The sequence below is a fragment of the Aptenodytes forsteri genome, unplaced genomic scaffold, assembly GCF_000699145.1.
Source record: "Aptenodytes forsteri isolate BGI_AS27 unplaced genomic scaffold, ASM69914v1 Scaffold380, whole genome shotgun sequence".
In the NCBI taxonomy this organism is placed as follows: Eukaryota; Metazoa; Chordata; class Aves; order Sphenisciformes; family Spheniscidae; genus Aptenodytes; species Aptenodytes forsteri.
In genome coordinates, this window is record NW_008794212.1 from 728,768 (window position 1) to 747,441 (window position 18,674).

Consider the following 18,674-nt stretch of genomic DNA (forward strand, 5'->3'; position numbering starts at 1 on the left):
CAGCCGCTAATAAATTCATGTATTGTATGAAATGCACAATTTTACTTTGTGTCTTCCTAATAAATAAATACAATTTTGAAAAATCCTAAGTCTAGTTGAAACTAACGTGGCTTATGTACTGCTTTGTGGTGTTTTTCTTCAGATCCTTATTGACGATGGTGGTCATTGGTGGCATAAATATTGAAGAATATATCATTTACAGACAAGATCTTTGAAATTTGTTTCGTTCACAGAGCAAAGGTAAGTAAAATAATCTATATTATGCATTTGTGTATAAGTAATAAGTTAGATAGGTTTTGTCCTCAAAAATAACCATAATTGAACAGCAGCTGAAGTTCAGGAGCCTGGCTTCACTTCTAAGTTTTAACTTTTTTTAGTAAGTTTATTTATCCTACTAATGTGAAAAATAAACTGTATGGAAGGAGCTCGGTTTCTTTTCCTCCTTTTAGTTACAAGAATATGAGTCCTTAGCTTGTTTTTTCTGTATTTTATGCTATTCCTTATTCTTTCTCGCTAGTTTTTCGTACCATGAGGATGCTATTCCTTATTCTTTCTTTCTCGCTAGTTTTTCGTACCATGAGATCATTTGCAATATCTGTGTGTGATACTGATGATAACCAGGAATACCTTATATATCAAAATCCGAAGAGTAGTTGGGCATGGGGATTACGACTCAAAAACCCAAAAGTTATGTAGAAAAGAAATAGCCAGCAACACGCAAAGTAAAAGAGTGGTCAATCTCTTGAAGCTTTCTACAGGAGTTTAGAAATGCGACTTCTTTTTAATTAGATGTTAGAGACACGAATCTGATGTGCACTCTGCTCGTGCTATTTATTTTGAATGTGTGGACTTCTGATCAAGATAAATGTTGGACAGTCAGGAGAGTTTTGTTTGTGTATTATTTTTTTCTATTTTGAAACTAACTATATAAAACATTCTAGGTAATATGGGAAAAAAATCTTCTGTTATGGAAATGGAGCTAATTTTCCCACTCAGTATCTGCTGTTAATTTAATGTGTGGCAATATCTGAAGTTTAGTGATGATTATATGGCAGTAGATTTTTGGTTAGCTGTACAGCTCATCTATGAGCAAACCAATTAAGACATAATTTCAGAATATAATTGAACTCCTAATGGGGCACTTTAATTCACTAGAAATTTACATATTTGCCTGCCTTTGTTTTACTAGACAGGTCCAAAATGAGGGTACGGCTTCATTTTTGAACTTCTGAATACAGTGACTTCATCTGAAACTTTTCAAAATGAAGCATGTAAAATGCTGTTGAATAAGAGGATGGATAAGTTCATGAATAAGCTACTCAGTTCTCGGATCTGAACTTTGAATAGCTCTCATTAGCTGTTTATCTGAAGAATAAAACTCACTGTGTTGTCAGGATGCTATGGCCCTATTGATATTCTTTTCACCTGCAGCGCAACGCCGTGCGATGCAACACAGTGAAAACTGATCTACTTAGTACAAACTTTGTTCAGTGTTCAGAACTAAGTTACTTCCTTTAGGCATGTCTGGGCAGCCGTGATCTGCTGGGAAAGGGCTTTTTCTGCAGATCCCTATAACTGATTTTTCAAGCAGTATGAATAGAAAATTGTTGGAACTGCATAGTTAGCCCAGACCCAGCCTGATGGAGCACGTGGGCTGGGAGACACAAGGTTGCAGTTCTATCTTTCACTTCGGTGTTATGAAAATGAAGTACCTCATTTATGTAGTGTTTGTAATGCATTTCTGTTTTACTGCCCATTCAGTATCTTTTTACAGAAGTCAGAGCTCTCCTATGAAACTCTTTTTACTTTTTTGAGGTTTTTTTCATCCCGAGTTTAACAAGGGCACTAAAACGTTATGTTACTCGTGTATATCTCCATATGCAGTGGACACTGGCAGATGTATCTGGGCTAACGCAGCCCTGCTTCCGTCGGGTTTTGCATCGTTCTAGTTTTTCTCAGCTCCCAGATGATGCTGTAAGAGAACAGCAGATGGGAAAGAGTTAAAAAGTGCAGCACTCATAACTGAATTACATGACCTAAAATAAGGAAACAAACAGTAGCTGTTTGTTAGAGGAAAACTCAAATTAAGAAAGAAATTAAGGACAGAAGACCTTTTTCATTTAAAAGATAAACACTACTGAGCTGAGAGAGGTTATTTATACCTCTGTGATGTTGAGGTTAAATTTTTGTGTTTGTTTTGTTGTTACTGTTTCCTTCAAGGATAGACCCTTGTGTATGTTTTTATTTGTTCTAAAATGGGGACCTACAACATTCGGTTAAGGAAAACCAAATGTTTTGGGGGAGTAATTATCAAAGTTTGCATTTGGGTTAAGAAGAAACGTTTTTTGTATGTGAAAAACTGGGACAGGGAAAGTCTTTCTTTCTGTAAGGTTGATGTTTTACTGGTTATTTCCTTAAAGTTTTAATACGTACATGTGGATAAAGCTCAGAATGCTTCTATGAAATCCAAAAAAACATTTATCTCTCATTCTTGGCATCTCAGCTTTTATTTTGCACTCTTTTTGTCTACCGATACTAAAATGTTCACAGCTGTATAGGTATGTGCAGACACTGTTTCTATTCCATTTGATCTATTTTTAAATGCAAGAGCTTTTTGTATTTAATACGCATTACTGTGCTTGCAGTCTAATACTTCAAAACCTTAGTGACCTTGGTTCACCCACTTGTACCTTGTACATTATCATGCAGTCTTTAATTATATGATAACATGCTATTTTTCTCCCTTGAAGGAAATCCTTGCATTAAATAGATGGCATTTAATCATTATGCAGCTATCTAGTGTTTTTAATTGTTCGGTGTGTGGTTCCACATCTTCCGTACTCGTATAATTTTCAAACCTTGCTCTGCAGCTAGAATTAAGAATTTGCCTTTATGCTTTACCGTACCTTTTAGCAACAGGTTTTCTCTAAGACTTTCTGGCAAAACCCAATCTCTGAAGCCCAGGTTATTTTGCAGAAACATTTTCAGTTCTAGGAGCTTCCCTTGCCAGCTCTTTTGATGGGCTGCTGGGGTTTGTATACTTCTTACAGTAGTTGCAGAACTGGGGTATTCACTCCATGAAGATTCTTTCAAGCCAGAAAAGTGAGAGCAGTGATCCTCCATGAAAAGCGTAGGAATTGAAAGGGTTGTTGGCCTAGGCATCTTTGTTTGAAGTCACGATTTCATTCTTCTTGGTTCTCAGTTTCACATTCGGCCATTCTTACTTGTATCCTAGTTCCTTGTATGTCTCGTGTCCTGCATCTCTGTTTTCATTCTCCCTCATCCAAGTAATTTCTAATGTTAGCCGGTGTCTATTTCAAGTTCATTATCTGTTCTCACACAGTACCAGTCTTCCCTCATTTCACTTACTTTCCAGAATTACAGTTCTATTCTGGCTCCAGATTTGCACCCCTTTTTCTCAGGGTGAGTCTGCACAGATGGCTATTGAAGGTTGCACATCTTTCTACCCATGCTCTGAGCCAGCTGATGCAAGTCAACTTCAGTACAACAGCCTTGTGGCTACTTCGGCGTGACTGTGAAGTGCTACGGAGGAGCTAAGTCTGCCTCTGTGCTGTGCTAGCAAGGTTACACACAACCGTAATGCAAAGATCAGCTGTCTGCCAAATGGTGTCCTTGCTATAGTGTGTATGTACATTGAAATTGTGCATTTCCAAAACTGTATGTTTCAAAAAGCTTTAAATCGTGTATTAGAAAACAGTTTGGAATTTAGGGGTATTTTCAATATGCATATAGCAGTTTTAGCATAAACACTGGGTTTTCCTTATCCGTAAACTGAGATGGCACTTATTGATTTATATTATTTATTTCAGCGTGTGAAAGAAACCAGAACGATACGTTACAAGTCCTTATAATATTTTTTCTTGTTAATCACTTAGGGTGCAAAAATATATCCGAGAAATACAGCATTAATAAAATAGAAAACTGGTTATCCAGACTTAAGGAGGATGAGTGAGGTTTACATCTGTTTCTTGTGTTTTATCTTTTTAAACAGTACATGGAAAATTCTAGTAGCTGGATAGAATTTTATACTGTGCAATAAAGTGATAGACATGTTTAGTCCCCTGTGCCATCTCCAGCTGCAAGCCATGTAGTCTTTGAAACTTTCTGAACTGCGTAATTCTGGGACTCGTGATATATCGCTGCACAAAATCGGGCCTCTTACTATCCAAACTTCAGAATTTATAAGTCTGTTTAATTATACTGAAGTATATAACATATGACTTGGCGCTGCATACACAGTGCTTCTCTAAATAGTTTGTCTTAGAACTGTGTCATTACTGATGTTTTGGTTGTAGTTATTCTAAGACAGAGAAGGAACAGTGTCGTGTTACATCATTTTTCTCCCTAAAGCAGTCTGCAGTCCGGATTGACAGACAATTTTTCCTGAATTGTCATTAAAACCAAGGAGCCCAACTGTCTCTTCTGAAGCCGTAATGTTTTTCTGAGAACAGTCAATTTTCTGTCTCTCTCTCATCTTTTAATATGAAAGAGTTGGGTTTTTGTGAAATCCCAAGTTACTTTCTCTAGTGCACGATATAAACTAATTCTACCTTCTTAAATGTAATAAAGGGAAACCTACTTAATTTGAAAGTTCCTTTAAATCATTTCTGTAGAAGTATTTGGGGGGAAAAAAATATATTCCTATAATGTTGCTCTACAATATCACTACTTTTAGGTATATTTTAGAGTATGTTTTAAATATAATAGATTTGATAGGTTATTCTCTGCCTTAACTGAAAAGTTTGTACGTCTTCTGCTAAGTTTTTCACATTTCACCAGAGCAAGAAGTTTGTTTTCAATGGTCTCCATTTCTTTCCCAGCTGGTCCTTCTGAAACAATTTTCAAATAAAATGTGGGCTGACGTTTTGAACTTTTTCTTGAAGCAGATAGTGTCAATAAATACTGCAAACTACAAGGGCTTGCCATTTTGAAAAATTGGGACAGAAGGCACCCTGAAAAAAAAGTAAATATTCCCAACACATTTTTATTGTTACCAAATTAATCAAGCTCAGTGGTTTAACTGTAATTTTGAAGTTAAATATTTAAATAATGCAAAGATTTCTGATACTGTGCATCTTTCTTTAAAATTAATAACATCATAGCATAACTGTTGAAATTCACCTTTTAATATCTATTTTTTCTTAACAAAGCTAGGCATACATGCACACAGTTTCTGAATTAGTTGTCTAAGGCTTCATACAGTCACAGCAACCTGGATGTCTCCAGAAAGTTTTGGGGTTTTTTATTCTTTCAGTTCGTGATGTTAGAAAGTTTTACAAATAGTCATCCTTATGTTTTCCTGTAATACATCAAGAAATTTCTGTGAGGTAAAAGCCACATCATCTCTGGTTTTCCTTAAAGACCTGTGGGTTTAAAATAACAGGTAATAGAGCTACTGTAATTATTTGTTAATTACACAAAATATTTAAAGGAAGAATGTAGTAGATAAACTGAATTATTGTTTTCTGTTGTAACACCAAACCAAATTCAGATCTTCGATTTTTGTTTTTATAATTCCTTCTGAAAAAACAGTGCTCTAAAAAGAAGCTCAAGGGTAGCAAATTTAAAATTTAGCTGTTAAGGAAAACCTAGGAAACCATTGTTTTTCTTTACATGAAGATGGCCTGAAAGGTTGTGGAGGTTGGGTTTTTTTTCCGTTTTGCTATTTAATTTAGTTTTATTTTCCCCTTACTATAAATTCACATCTTTGGAGGCCCACTTTCATGACGAAATTCTATCAAAATGGTTAAGGAAAGTGAAAATATGAAAAAAGAGAGATGTCTGTGCTGTGGTTCATCAGCCAGTTGTTGATTTGGATAACTGGTGCTGGTGATTCTGACCAGTGGGTGCTTGTCCCAGATACAAGTGTCCCCACAGCAAAGGCCTGGCCAAGTTGGCTTTTCTCCTCGTTTCTGTCCTCGTTATAACGTGCGGGGAGAGGGTGCAGGAGCTTTCCTTGATTCTGTGTTGAGCTGTTTGCAGTTGTCTCCAGTTAAGCGAGAATTTGGTTCTGTAAAGGCAATGGTGGGAAGGGAAGAACTCTTGGCTCTCCCACGGCTTTGCATACAGCCCTGGTTTGAAATTGGCACATTCAGCTTGGGTCACCAGTACCAGGTCACATCTGATCTGGCCTGGTACCACCAGGAGCTGCAATTTTTATATTACAAGTATAGCCACAACAGTTTTCCTACAATGAGAAATAAGAGCTTTGAAATTAAACTAACTAATTCTTGCTTTTGTTGGTTTATCTTTAAACAAGGCATCGTCGTTTTTCAGATTCTTAACTTGCCTCTATCAGCATATCTCTGCTAAATGGAGATCCCTATCCCAGTTAGTTTCTGCCGATCCAGCTCAGTGAATCTCAAACATCTTTGTCTCTTCTCTTAGAAGGATCCCAGTTCAGTGAAATGCTGTTAAATTAAAACCAGTGATGCTTTTAAATTCAAGCTCACACAAAGTTTCTAAAGAAAAGAGCCACTCTTCCTCTGAAAACCTGTGGTGATACTGCAGAGCTGTCATTCAAAACAGAATGTTTATTTTTATTTTTTACCACATTCCTGAAAAATATTAATAAGAAATAAGATTTCTCACCAAGATGGTTCAGTAATTGCCACAGTTGGCTTTAACTTAGTCTCCCAAACTAAGATTACATCACTTCAAAGGATTCATTAAATTTCTTTTGGTTTTTATTCGCAGCGATTAAAAGTTTATAGGTACCATTCTGAGAGTGGGGGAAAAAATACTGGAGCTTAGGAAAAGGATAGGAAAAGGATAAATTTTCCATTTGAAAGGTATCACGAAAAGTTAAAATCTCTCATCTTTTTTGATCAGCTCCATCCCTCTGTTGAGTCCTTAATATGGAAACTAAAACTGTTTAGGACATAGATCCCAGCATTAATTTTACAAAGTAACTGTAATGTCTTCAAGATGCATGTTGTTTAGACGTTAGAAAACAAAATGCTATTATTTTTATACTATTGATACATAAATGGAAATGTTCATTGTTGAATCTTGTGTGTAATTTGGTAATAGTTTATGAGAAGGTAGCTACGTGACAGAATTCTCATTTAATTGCTGTCCTGACAAAGGGAACAAGAAATGGAGAAGGAAACCTGCCACAGATGCACCGTCAATAAAAGCAGAAGAACAAAAACTGTATAGTTTATATTATGTGTATTATAATGTAAATAATTCTAACACAGCGGTTTTGCTTATGCTACTAATTCTTGTTTGGAAGTTTTATACATTTTTCTAGCGTAGACGTTTATATTAGTTCAGGTATATATCTTTTTTTTCCCTTTAATTTTCTTTTTATCTCGAGCATAGTTGAAGTATTTGAGTGACAGCAAGTGACATTTTCGTAGGATAGATTCTGTAGGCAAATGAACAGTTGACAGTAGGCATAATGGCAGCCTGGAATAGTCTGACGTGTAGGTGTTCTGACTGGAAGATACTCTGTGTGTTGAATGAAGTTCTCATGTAGTAGCTTTCAGTTTGTATTGTATTCTCATGGTATAGAATTAAATATATACCCATGATATGTACACTTCAGATGATTTTTTTTTTTTACACAGTTTCGTCTCTTGAAGAAGAAATAGTATTACATAGTCTGAAAGGAAATTCAACAGATAGATACTGGCATTAGTCAAAGTCCTTGGGTTTTGCATTCTGTAGATGTGAAAGAGTGAGATGTCTGCCAAAGTGGATAAATACGGTGTATGTTCCCATACAACATCTCTGTAGTTAGTTAAGAACGACACAGAATAAAGGTCTTGATTTTTTTAGAAAGTAGAAGGGAGCACTTGGTAGTTATTTGCATGCCAACTTTTGGCCTCTCTATGGACTTATAACCCCGAAATATTCATATTCAAGCAATCTTGGTAAAGTTACCAAGTACCTTCTGTGTAATATGAAATTTCACAGCTGGAGAAAGTAAGAAAACTTTACCTGATTAAAGTTTAATGACAGTATTTCCATTGACTTGCAGAAGATTAGATAACTGCTGCTAGCTGAAAATCATGATGACTTCAACATTAACTTAGATGATACTAGTATATTATTTTGTCTGTACAGAAGGCTGATCAGTAGATCATTTTACTCAAATATCATTTGAACTGTTATAATACCATTTAAAGTGTAAAAATCTTAGTAAACAGTCTTTAACTGTTCTATAAACAAATTTATGCACGTGCCTTGATCAAGTTAATACTTATTAAAATTGGTTCTGATCTTTGCAAAACAATTATTTGGAACCGGTGATGCTAGAGAAAAGCACTGTTGTTCCTGCAAAGGGGCATTTTAAAACACATTGCAAATTCATTCATATTATGAAACTGCAAAACGTGTATCTTCCAGTGAGGCAAGTTAGCAAATCGCTGATTTAGATGATATTACTTCAAAAATGCCACATTACCAATATTTAGCTGATTTCGCCATCTGTCACGAATAATATTAAGTCTGTGTGATACCTTATCTGTATACCTGAAATCCTGTAAAAATCAGTTAGTTTACAGTGTCAAAGATTGAGAAGAGTAAAAACTGAGCCAGGCACCTTCCTCAGCGTGATGGTATAAAATTTGGTGGTTACTACCAAATGTTTCTGTAATTCAATTGGTTTTGTCTGTTTGCTTCGTACTTAAAAGACTTCTTTCTAATATCCTTTCAGTGGAAATTATTATGAGGAAGTAGTACATACATAAAAATGATGATTTTCATGATTTTTCTTAAATTGGATTTTGTTGATTATCTAAAATTTGAAATACATTTCAAATCTCTAAAAATAGGTATGCTATTTCAAATGGCTAAACAAATTCACCTTTTGCCTACCCTTTAAGACGGTGGGAGTACCATCCTAAACACACCTATTTTTATTTAGTCCCTTTTCTTAAAAAAAGCAGAGCCTTGTCTTCACAATGTGAGCAGAATATTGACATTTTGTTTTGGCAGCACTGAAGATCTTGTAAAATGGTGGCTTTTTTGCCCTGCTGGGACATAAGAAAGATCTTTCTAGGTTCTCATTAGCAAAATTGGGTCACTGCTTAGGATGATCTACTGGTACATTTTACCAAAAAGCTTGTCATTCCCAGTTTAACTGAAGAAAAATAAGATAAATGTCCACTGTAACAACTGTGTGGGTCTCTGTCATTCAGCTGTAAGATAACACTGTTTTGAAATCCTCTCTCTCATGTGAAAGGACATGTCACTGGTTTGACACAGATGTTTCCAAATGAGGTTCAATGCCCTCAGACTAGATTATCACGATTGTCCCATCTAAACATATAAAATTACGCATTCTTTATGAATAGTTTTGATTTGGGCTACAGGATTGCAAAGCTAAAATTCCATCTGAGACAGTAGAAGATGGTTTATAATTACAAATGAACCAGCCTGGCTGCAGCTGCAGGGAGGGGGTAGGGAACAAGCTGATGAGACTGAGACGGCAAGGTCCAGAGATCTAGACCACACACCGCATCAGATGGTGCTTATTTGGGAAGCAGGGTGAAGGGAGACAAGCTGCATTTCCCATAGCTGCCGCCTCTTTCCCCGGTGAAGCAGACTCTACGAACGCATGCTTAATGCACAAAGATATATTTAAGTCCTTTTGCAAAAGAGTAAAGTGCAGCTGATCAATGATAAAATGCTTTCAAATTAGAAATGCTTGTTGTAAAAGCATATCTCCGAGTGAAGATGGGAGTGGTGCCTTCAATTGGACATAGATTCTTCAGTTGTGTCTTCCATCTTTATATCTACTCTGCTTATTTTACTTTCCTGCCCAAGACAAGTCTGGTGTTTTTTTTTTTTTTCTGAGCATGTAAGGGAGAGTAAGGGAATTTAAAAACCCAGAGGCCAGAAGAGACCACAATGACTGTTTTCTGGCTTCCTCCAGCATGCAGACTACCACTTTTTGCAGAACCTGGATTAAAGCTCACCTATTTGAAAGCTGCCCTGATCTTGTTTCGAAGCCTGGAAGTGATAGTGAGTGATTTCACCTAAAAAAAGTTTCCATATTTAATTACCTGTAATAGTAAGAAACAGCTTTTATATAAAATTAATACTGCTCTACCTTTCATCTGGAAGGACTTAAATATTTTCTCTTTGTTTATACATACTAAATCTTTCATAACTGTATTGTTGCTTGTTGTTGTTACCGTGTGGTACACTTTCTTCATCTCCCTTAGCTGTACATGTGCTTTAGCGTTTTCTTACGCTATTTGCAAAAAGAAAAAATGATGCCAATTGGGTAAAGTTTGTGAAAGCCATTTATGTGAAAATGATCCGCCAAACAGTGTGCTAAGAAGCCCAGCTTAGCATACTTTTGCTGTGGCTCTCTAGCATAAAATTGGTCCATAGCATACTAAGTCTGCAGCTATACTACTGACATGCCTTATTGCTTTATCCCTTAAATTGCTGATAGAAACAACGTGGTAGATCTTAAATAGAATTTAGAGATTTTTTGGAGGGTAAAACATTTATTAAGGCTAGTGCTGCCCCAAATATATAGTGAAACACAAAATTCTGTGATAGGGAAAAATTGCATTGCTGTACATTTAGAGCCTACACTCCAGGTACAGACTTCGCCAGAATCCCTCGGTGCTCTGTGACAGGCACGGTCTGTCCTTTCCTCTTATTGAGCTCTTTTGGAGGAGCAGCTAAAGCCGTAAGTGACTTTTGGGTTCAGTTCGGGGGGATTACATTTCTGACTGGAAAGAAAGAAGGGTCTGACTTCCTCCTCCATGATCAATTCCTAAATCCAGAACTAAGTATATAAGAAGCTAAAACCAGTTTAGCCGCTCAGCCTGGGAACTGAACTCAGTGGCATTGCTGGCAAGTGGGCTGAAGGGAAGGGAGGCAAGGAGAGGTTGGAAGGGACTATAGGTTCTTCCTTGTGTGTTGGAATAGCAGGGCTATGTTCCTTAGAGTAAGTTTTAGCTTAGATTCAAGTTCATACAATATTTACGATAATGGGATGTATTCACTGAAAGGGAGGGGAAAAAAAAACCCCCATACAAAATATCTACTGGACTGACACAACAGTGAATTATTTGTTTAGGTAGAAATAGAAATTTATAAAACATGAATCTAGGATTGAACTATATGTTTTAGCATTGAACTAAGTGTGGTCATTTAGTGATGATTAAAAGGTGATTTTAAAGCAGACAGATTTGAGGATATGCTCATTGTTCATACGCAATTACTGAAGTCTGAGTTAGGTTCTGGCTCTGTGGAAGAACTGAAAAAGCATTGCAGTTACGTTCACAAAGTGCCGTGCTGTATTGATTGAAGTGTGTTTCATTGCTACATTTTGGATAGGCATCACATTTGAGATACCTGGCCCTTCTTCCGGATTTGACACATTTAGGTATTTTTGCAGCATGTTTTGCAATATGAGCTCTAGGCTACAGATTCTGTAACAGTTAAATTTTTTCTTATCTGTCCTTGAACTCATCTAGTATTTTGTCCCATCTAAAAACGGTTCATCGGCAACATCAGGGAATGCTGTCTGAATGCTGAAGCCATCTCTGTCATTCATTTTCATGATTCTTTTGCTCCAATAAAAGGTAAAAAATAACGATTTTTGGAGGAGTATTGAAGATGTTTCTAAAGAGGTTCTCTTGTGAAGATTTTTCTAGAGAAACTAAACATGGATTATTTTTTAGTAGATTTTTCCATAACTTCTGCAACTTGGTGATTTAAGTTCAATAAATTACTAGATTCAGGGTTTGGCCAACAAATGTAAATGGTGGGGTAACCTCTGACGCATCTGGATTTGTCCAAATCTATGTTGTATGCATTTGTCATGTACTCCTCAAAGTTCTCTGCTCTGTGTCTGCTGAAGGAAAGCTCTCCAGAAATTGGTGTCTGACCATGCAGTTGCCCCCATGAGATCTTTAAAGACTGCGCAGACAGTCCTTTGCCCCTGGGTACTTAAAGCACACATTTTCAGGTGGGTTCCACTTACCTGACTTCGTGCACTGCTTCCTCCTGACCAGTTGCCCCGTGGAGGCAGCGTGCCCTGAGCTTGTCCTTGTCTACTGCAGTTCAAGGCTTGGCAGTAAAACAAAATACAGAAGTATTTCTGAAAGCCCAAAGCGGAGAACGCTGAGTTAATACTTTCAAGCCTTGGAAGCAAAAGAGTACAATAAAAACACAAACCTAATCTGTGCTTCTAAAGAAAATATGCTAAAATAGCTAAAAACGTCCTACACCTTCAAGGCAGTCTTTGAACATTAGAAGAACTTGCATTTTACCCAATTTTCCCTCGCTTCACCCTCAAATACATGATCTTGGTGTAGTTTCAAATGCAAATGTTGCTGAGCTCTAGAGCCTGTATGCTTTTTACCTTTGACATTTCATAACTACTTAATAAAGAATGGTAGGGCTAGCTGTCTACCTAATTAGGTTGATTTAATTTTTTAACACTCAGTTTTCGATAGATGTCTCATATGATATCTTTGGATGTATTTTGACAAGAGTACAAGATTTAAGGCCTTTGGCCAGACCTTTTCAGGAACCAAACTGTCTCTTCATCTGTTGTTGTTTCAGTGGTTCATGCGTACAAGTCCAAAAATGGCTTTAGAGATTTGGGATGCAGGAGGAGAGCTTTCCTGCATGTCTGTTAATTTATTCTGTTAATTTACTCTGATCCGTATTGGTGCCAGGAAAAAAAAAAAAAAACCCTGATGACTCACCAGGAGAAGGTTTCCATTCTGTGTGAAGTACTGTTTGGATGTTTTACTAGTGCGGTGAGTGTAACATTTGATAGTAGGACATCAGCAGCTAGTGCTTTTGTGATGGACACTCGCATGGCGTGGGCGGTGGTTCTCAATGCTTCAAGTCCCAGATTATGCCGAGGCTTTTGACAGAAACTGCATGTTGCCATTGTGCAGTATATCGGTGTGTATCCAGGAGGAGATAAAACTGAGTAAATCAGCTTGGGAAAACTTATACTCATTAGGTGTTTAAAAAATACCAGGTTTTGCAGCATTCCAAAGGATACTTGCAGAAAGAAGCTTAATAGCTGATAACTTCACCCCGTTAAAGGTAGGGTACCTCAACAGTTGGGTATCCATAGGTCATGCACGGGACAATTAGGGAGGCAGGAGGAAGCGTCACACAATGGGCTACAGGACTCTGAGACCTGCCCAATAGTAACAGCACACGGTGAGTTTTACATAATATATGGGACGCTAAAGCAAGGTGATGACTAAGTTAAAAGTAATAAATGTTCAGCTCGTTTTGCACAGTTTGAAGAATTGTTTCCTATGCTAAAGGAGGTGGGGCTGGCAGCAGGGAGAGCGGGGGGGAGATGGAATGAGCTCTTACTAAGGAGCGTAGAGAAATCTGATGTATTACATAGGCACTTATAAAATATTTTACGTTAGCATCATACGCTGTCAGTTCTTGTTGCTTTCATAATTTCATCCTGCTTTCCCATTTTGTAAACTATTTATGCTTAACATGTTTCTGTTGAAATAGAATTAATATTCCAGAAAGCTATCTGATAACTGTTAGCATGCACCTGAACAGCACTATCACTTTTTGCGCAAAAAATGGAAGAATATGTTTAGCATTGCTGTTAAACCAAAAGATACCAAAAATAAACTGGATGCCTGTTGCTTTTTGTCCCTTCTGAAAAACAAAAGCTAAGCCCAGAGTTTTGTTATATCCCTGGCATTTTATTAAATCAAAAAATATAATCACTACTTAATAAAACAAAAAAAGGAAATTCAGAGAATGTGTAAGTTGATGATTAGAAAACAAAAAAAGCTCCTGTTGAACAGCATCAGGCATCTGAGGTTGCCCAGACATGCAAAGTGCAGATAGTTTGTCCTTGATGCAGTCGCTTGGCTTTCTGTGTGCACTGAGGTGTATGAAACTGCTGGGAAGTACTGTCCATCCTCAGGGAGAGCAGTGAAGGAGAGGTGTCTTCAGGGACTGGGAGAGGGGAGCGAGTCCTTGTATCCCATGTTCACAGTTCAATCTCAAGATCAGGATTTGTCTGCAGAGATGATCTTGGATGCAGCAGGCATCTGTGGTTTAAGAGGACAAAAAGCTGGTCCCTCTCATATCCAAAATATGTGCGTGTCTTTGTACAGTACTCACAGTTCTCTCTCATAGGTTCACATGCTTCTTTCTCTCTCTCTTTCATCATTTTCGAAGAACGGTATTTTTAAATCACTGTTCTTTGGCTAGGTTTTTGGTTGGGCAGGGGTGCAGATCATTTGGTCTCAGCCGTAAATTTGATCAACACCTCAAAATCATTTGGATTGGAAAAGACCTTTAAGATCATCGAGCCCAACCGTAAACTGAACACTGCCAAGTCCACCGCTAAACCATGTCCCTAAGTGCCACTTCTACAAGTCTTTCAAATACCTCCAGGGATGGTGACTCAACCACTTCCCAGGGCAGCTCTCGTAGTGCTTCAACTTCACTCCAGGGTGCTGGTGGCTGAAAGCAGCCATCAGCTTTTGAGAGAAGGGGAGCGCTACCTTGTGAAGGCTCAGCTCTCAGCAGTGGTCTGAGAGCTCTGAGCCGCCAGACTGGGGAGCCTGGGGAGGCAGAGAGAGAGGTGAAAGAGGTTTTGAAATCTTGTGTACTTTCCAGTACAGGAAGCAGAATGATGCTGTCTGTCCAGCCAACAGAAAGAAATGTTGTGCTTTGCCATGGAGAAATCCTGGGGTATCCGTCCTTATGGTGTGTATGGGACAGAGAGGAGAGGATGCACACCGCCTCTAGGAAGTCCTGTTACACTTTTCAGTGATTTGAAAGAGAGAAAGTCACTTTAGTATATAGTGGAAAGAGAAAATAAGCCTTGCTCTAGGGTTCTGGAAATCAAGTGGTTAATACTACAAGAAATCTTTATGATCCTCTTGTAAATCTTGCTTAATTAAAGGGAATATAGCAATTTTAAATCAGCTGTCCCAGGAAATCAACACTGGTTTTAAATGTGTGCAAGCTGAAAACAATCTATGCCAGAACTTCTTGTGCTAGTGCCAGCTAAAAAGAAGAACGAAAGAAAGAATCAAATTGATAGGTTTCAAAGTTGGTAATTGTGCTTAAGTGCTATGCCCGTAAATCACTGAATAACTTTTCCGTTGATATAACAGTTACTGTATGTAAATGTACATACAGTGCCTTTGCAATAATACAAAATACCTGAAATCCTGAGTTCCTTGCTAAGCTTGCAGCGTTGCGGTTGCTAAAATACAACCTGATGTAATGTATTGCCATGTGGCTTAACCTGAGACGATTCCAGAAATGTGCTGCCATGGAGAAATCCTGGGGTATCCGTCCTTATGGTGTGTATGGGACAGAGAGGAGAGGATGCACACCGCCTCTAGGAAGTCCTGTTACACTTTTCAGTGATTTGAAAGAGAGAAAGTCACTTTAGTATATAGTGGAAAGAGAAAATAAGCCTTGCTCTAGGGTTCTGGAAATCAAGTGGTTAATACTACAAGAAATCTTTATGATCCTCTTGTAAATCTTGCTTAATTAAAGGGAATATAGCAATTTTAAATCAGCTGTCCCAGGAAATCAACACTGGTTTTAAATGTGTGCAAGCTGAAAACAATCTATGCCAGAACTTCTTGTGCTAGTGCCAGCTAAAAAGAAGAACGAAAGAAAGAATCAAATTGATAGGTTTCAAAGTTGGTAATTGTGCTTAAGTGCTATGCCCGTAAATCACTGAATAACTTTTCCGTTGATATAACAGTTACTGTATGTAAATGTACATACAGTGCCTTTGCAATAATACAAAATACCTGAAATCCTGAGTTCCTTGCTAAGCTTGCAGCGTTGCGGTTGCTAAAATACAACCTGATGTAATGTATTGCCATGTGGCTTAACCTGAGACGATTCCATGAATGTCAAATAATATAATGCTAAGGATATTCCAAATTCATTGAAAACATGATGTCAGTATGTGTGACCTAAACTCCAGAGTAGCATAATGTGTTAAATTATCCTGCTATAGTTCCAAAAAGCTTCATGGATTAAGTTTTTAAAAAGTGCTACTCTGTAATAGTGGGAAATAAAAAAAAATTAAAAAAAATAAAAAATTCTACCTCTTCAGCTTTTTGGTTTACCTTAGCTCCTCCAAACTCCCGTATCTCAAACTGTCTTTATAGTGTGACCGTCCCTGCCTGTGTCTGTAGTCATTCGGGGCAAAGAAAATCTTTGCTCTGAAGGTGTGTTGGATCTACTTCTCGGTATGACTCTTGACACCTAGTTGCATACTCCATGTCATCTTTCACTGCTGATCGCAGAAAAATTTGAAAGCAAAGATTAAAATCAACTTATATTCCTTTTTATTGGTTTTATGTGTTAGTCTTCTCTACTCATAAATGGCATCTGGAAAGCATGCTACAAAAACGCATTTCTATCAAACATATTGGCATAATTTATACAGAGATGGTAAATAGTCTGCGATTAGTAAAGCTCAGGACTGTGGGGTTCAATGAGTTTAGAAAACTACTGTGAAATCTGGCGGCTTTGAAAGATTTGTGCCCTTCAACTCTTGAACGTAAATTTAGTGTGTTCATTTTTGTGACCTGTGCCGCAAGGGCGCAGGCTACCATTCAGTGTGTGATTGCACCGAATTTGGAGTTTGCTCTGGGACTTGTATTTGGACTAAGACAATGAATAAAATTGATAAAGCAGAAAGGATAGTTTACTCTGTGCTGTCAAATTAACTCTGCCGCAAAATGACTTGGTTACATCAAGTGGGAAGAAATACTGATAGAAAATATTTCGGTACATGGGTATAATAATAGTTCTTGATGATAATACAAGGAATGTTAGGGTAGAGTATTATTTCCGTGCAGGCGAATTTGTATTTTCTGTATTTAAGGTTTCTTTGGAAGAATAAAACAGAGGTCTATTTAAAGAAAAACCTTGTTTTAAACTGCTCATTTTTATCTGCTGCCTAAAATACTTGAAGGTGCTGAAGTACAAACTTTTTTTACCCCACTGTATTTACATAGCGTACTTAGTTGGGCTGACCTACAGCAGTTACAGACAACTGATTTGACTTTTTCCACTTACTACAGTTCCGTGTATGTTTTCGGATCAATTCCTACCTTGAGTAAATTTACACTGCTTTGTTGTGAAGCCTTCATACGCAAGATGAGGATCTAGCTGCATGAGTAGATTCTTAATTTTGGTAGTTTAGCAGAGGACACGTTTATAGTTCAAAAAATAAATAATTCAGAAGCCTGTATCTGGTTTGTGTTGACTATTTGGAACCCTACTTAAAAATTACTAATGCAGTAATTTCACTTAGTAGCAGCTAACTATTACCTACGTGAACTTCTACAGCATTACAACTTTTTTAGTAATGTTCATATTCTGTATCGTGGCTTGGTTAGGCATTTCACATTATAACAACACATTTCAAGGTTAATTTTAATAGTGCTTGTGCCGGCTCTTTGAAAGTACATCAGGCTTGCTTTCTAAATCTCCTCTGAAACTCTTGTTTTGTGTGTAAGGTGAGTCACTTTCTCTTGCACCAAAACTTTAGATGAGATACATGTTACTGGAAGTACTCAAGAACGTAACTCTCAAAAAGATTGTAGCTACTGGAGTTGAGGAAAGACTTGAACGCTGTTATTCGTACCTGCTAACGCAGAATGTCAGGAAGAGTATACTGACGTATTCCTCATTTAATGTGTTATGAGGCTACCAGACACTTTGGATGCCATAGAGCAGAAAACTCTTTCAGTTAGGAGGAAAGTTACGTTCATTTCACTTGCATTCAAGCCAGCAGTTCTACTGGAAAAAGCTGTTTTCTTTAATGGGTGGCTCAAGAATGGGCATGATAAAAGTGATGAAGCCATAGCTGATGCTCTTTGGGTTTTTTTAAGCCGTATCATCATAAACACATGCTAACCTATGGTCTAAGATGTATTCTGGGGTTGTTAGGTAAACATTAGGTAATGCTTCTTAAATATTTCATCTCATATAGCACGATAAGGGAAATATTTTGTGCAACTACTTAGTATCTTATCACTAAAGATTGGGGTGTTAAACTAGCCACATTAGGTTGCAGAGATCTCGGTTCACTGAGAATTCAAGGCATTCTCATCTGTTTTTCAGGCCATCTTGACATTTTAAAAAAATTCTTATTGCCCAAACTTTAAATTTTTCCATCTGTTCTCTGAAATTGAGCAGTAGCTAAAATAGGTATTTCCTAACGCATCAGTGCACATTGCCGTTTTATGTAATACCTTAATTTTGTGTCTTTATGTATGGTATGACCATGTTTTTGTTGACATCCTCTTACATTAAGATGAGACTGCAAGTCTTGAGTTCCTCAGGTGAGGGTCCTGTTCATCGCACTTGTTGATCATCTTGTTAATCCAAAGTGATGGTGAAGGAGTAGAATTTTACACGGTTATTTTAGGTCCCAACTTTCGTTTACATGTTTCCACATTCGCACGTTCAAAAAAGCTGACTGAAAATTTCCTCATTGGCATAAATACTTACTGCCATCCGTTGAAAAATATTTTATAAATCTAACCAAATTCTTTGTGTATGCAATTACTTTCAGCCATGGGTGCTTTTTGAAGGCAGTGGAATGATTCAGTTACTTTGTCAGGCATGCACCTGGTTGGTTTGGATGAGTTTTTAGTAGTTCAAGCTCGAAAATACCGATA

The 18,674-nt window shown here is 37.4% G+C and overlaps 1 protein-coding gene across 3 annotated transcripts in view; it reads left to right on the forward strand.

Moving 5' to 3' along the window:
* Positions 1–146: 146 nt before the first annotated feature.
* The window catches only part of MBD5 (methyl-CpG binding domain protein 5), a 95,386-nt gene continuing 76,858 nt past the window's right edge, over positions 147–18,674 (forward strand). For all 3 annotated transcript variants that reach the window (XM_009285293.2, XM_019473620.1, XM_019473621.1), the window contains exon 1: positions 147–240. The gene's annotated coding sequence lies outside the window, so the exon portion shown is untranslated. The remainder of the gene's footprint in view (positions 241–18,674) is intronic.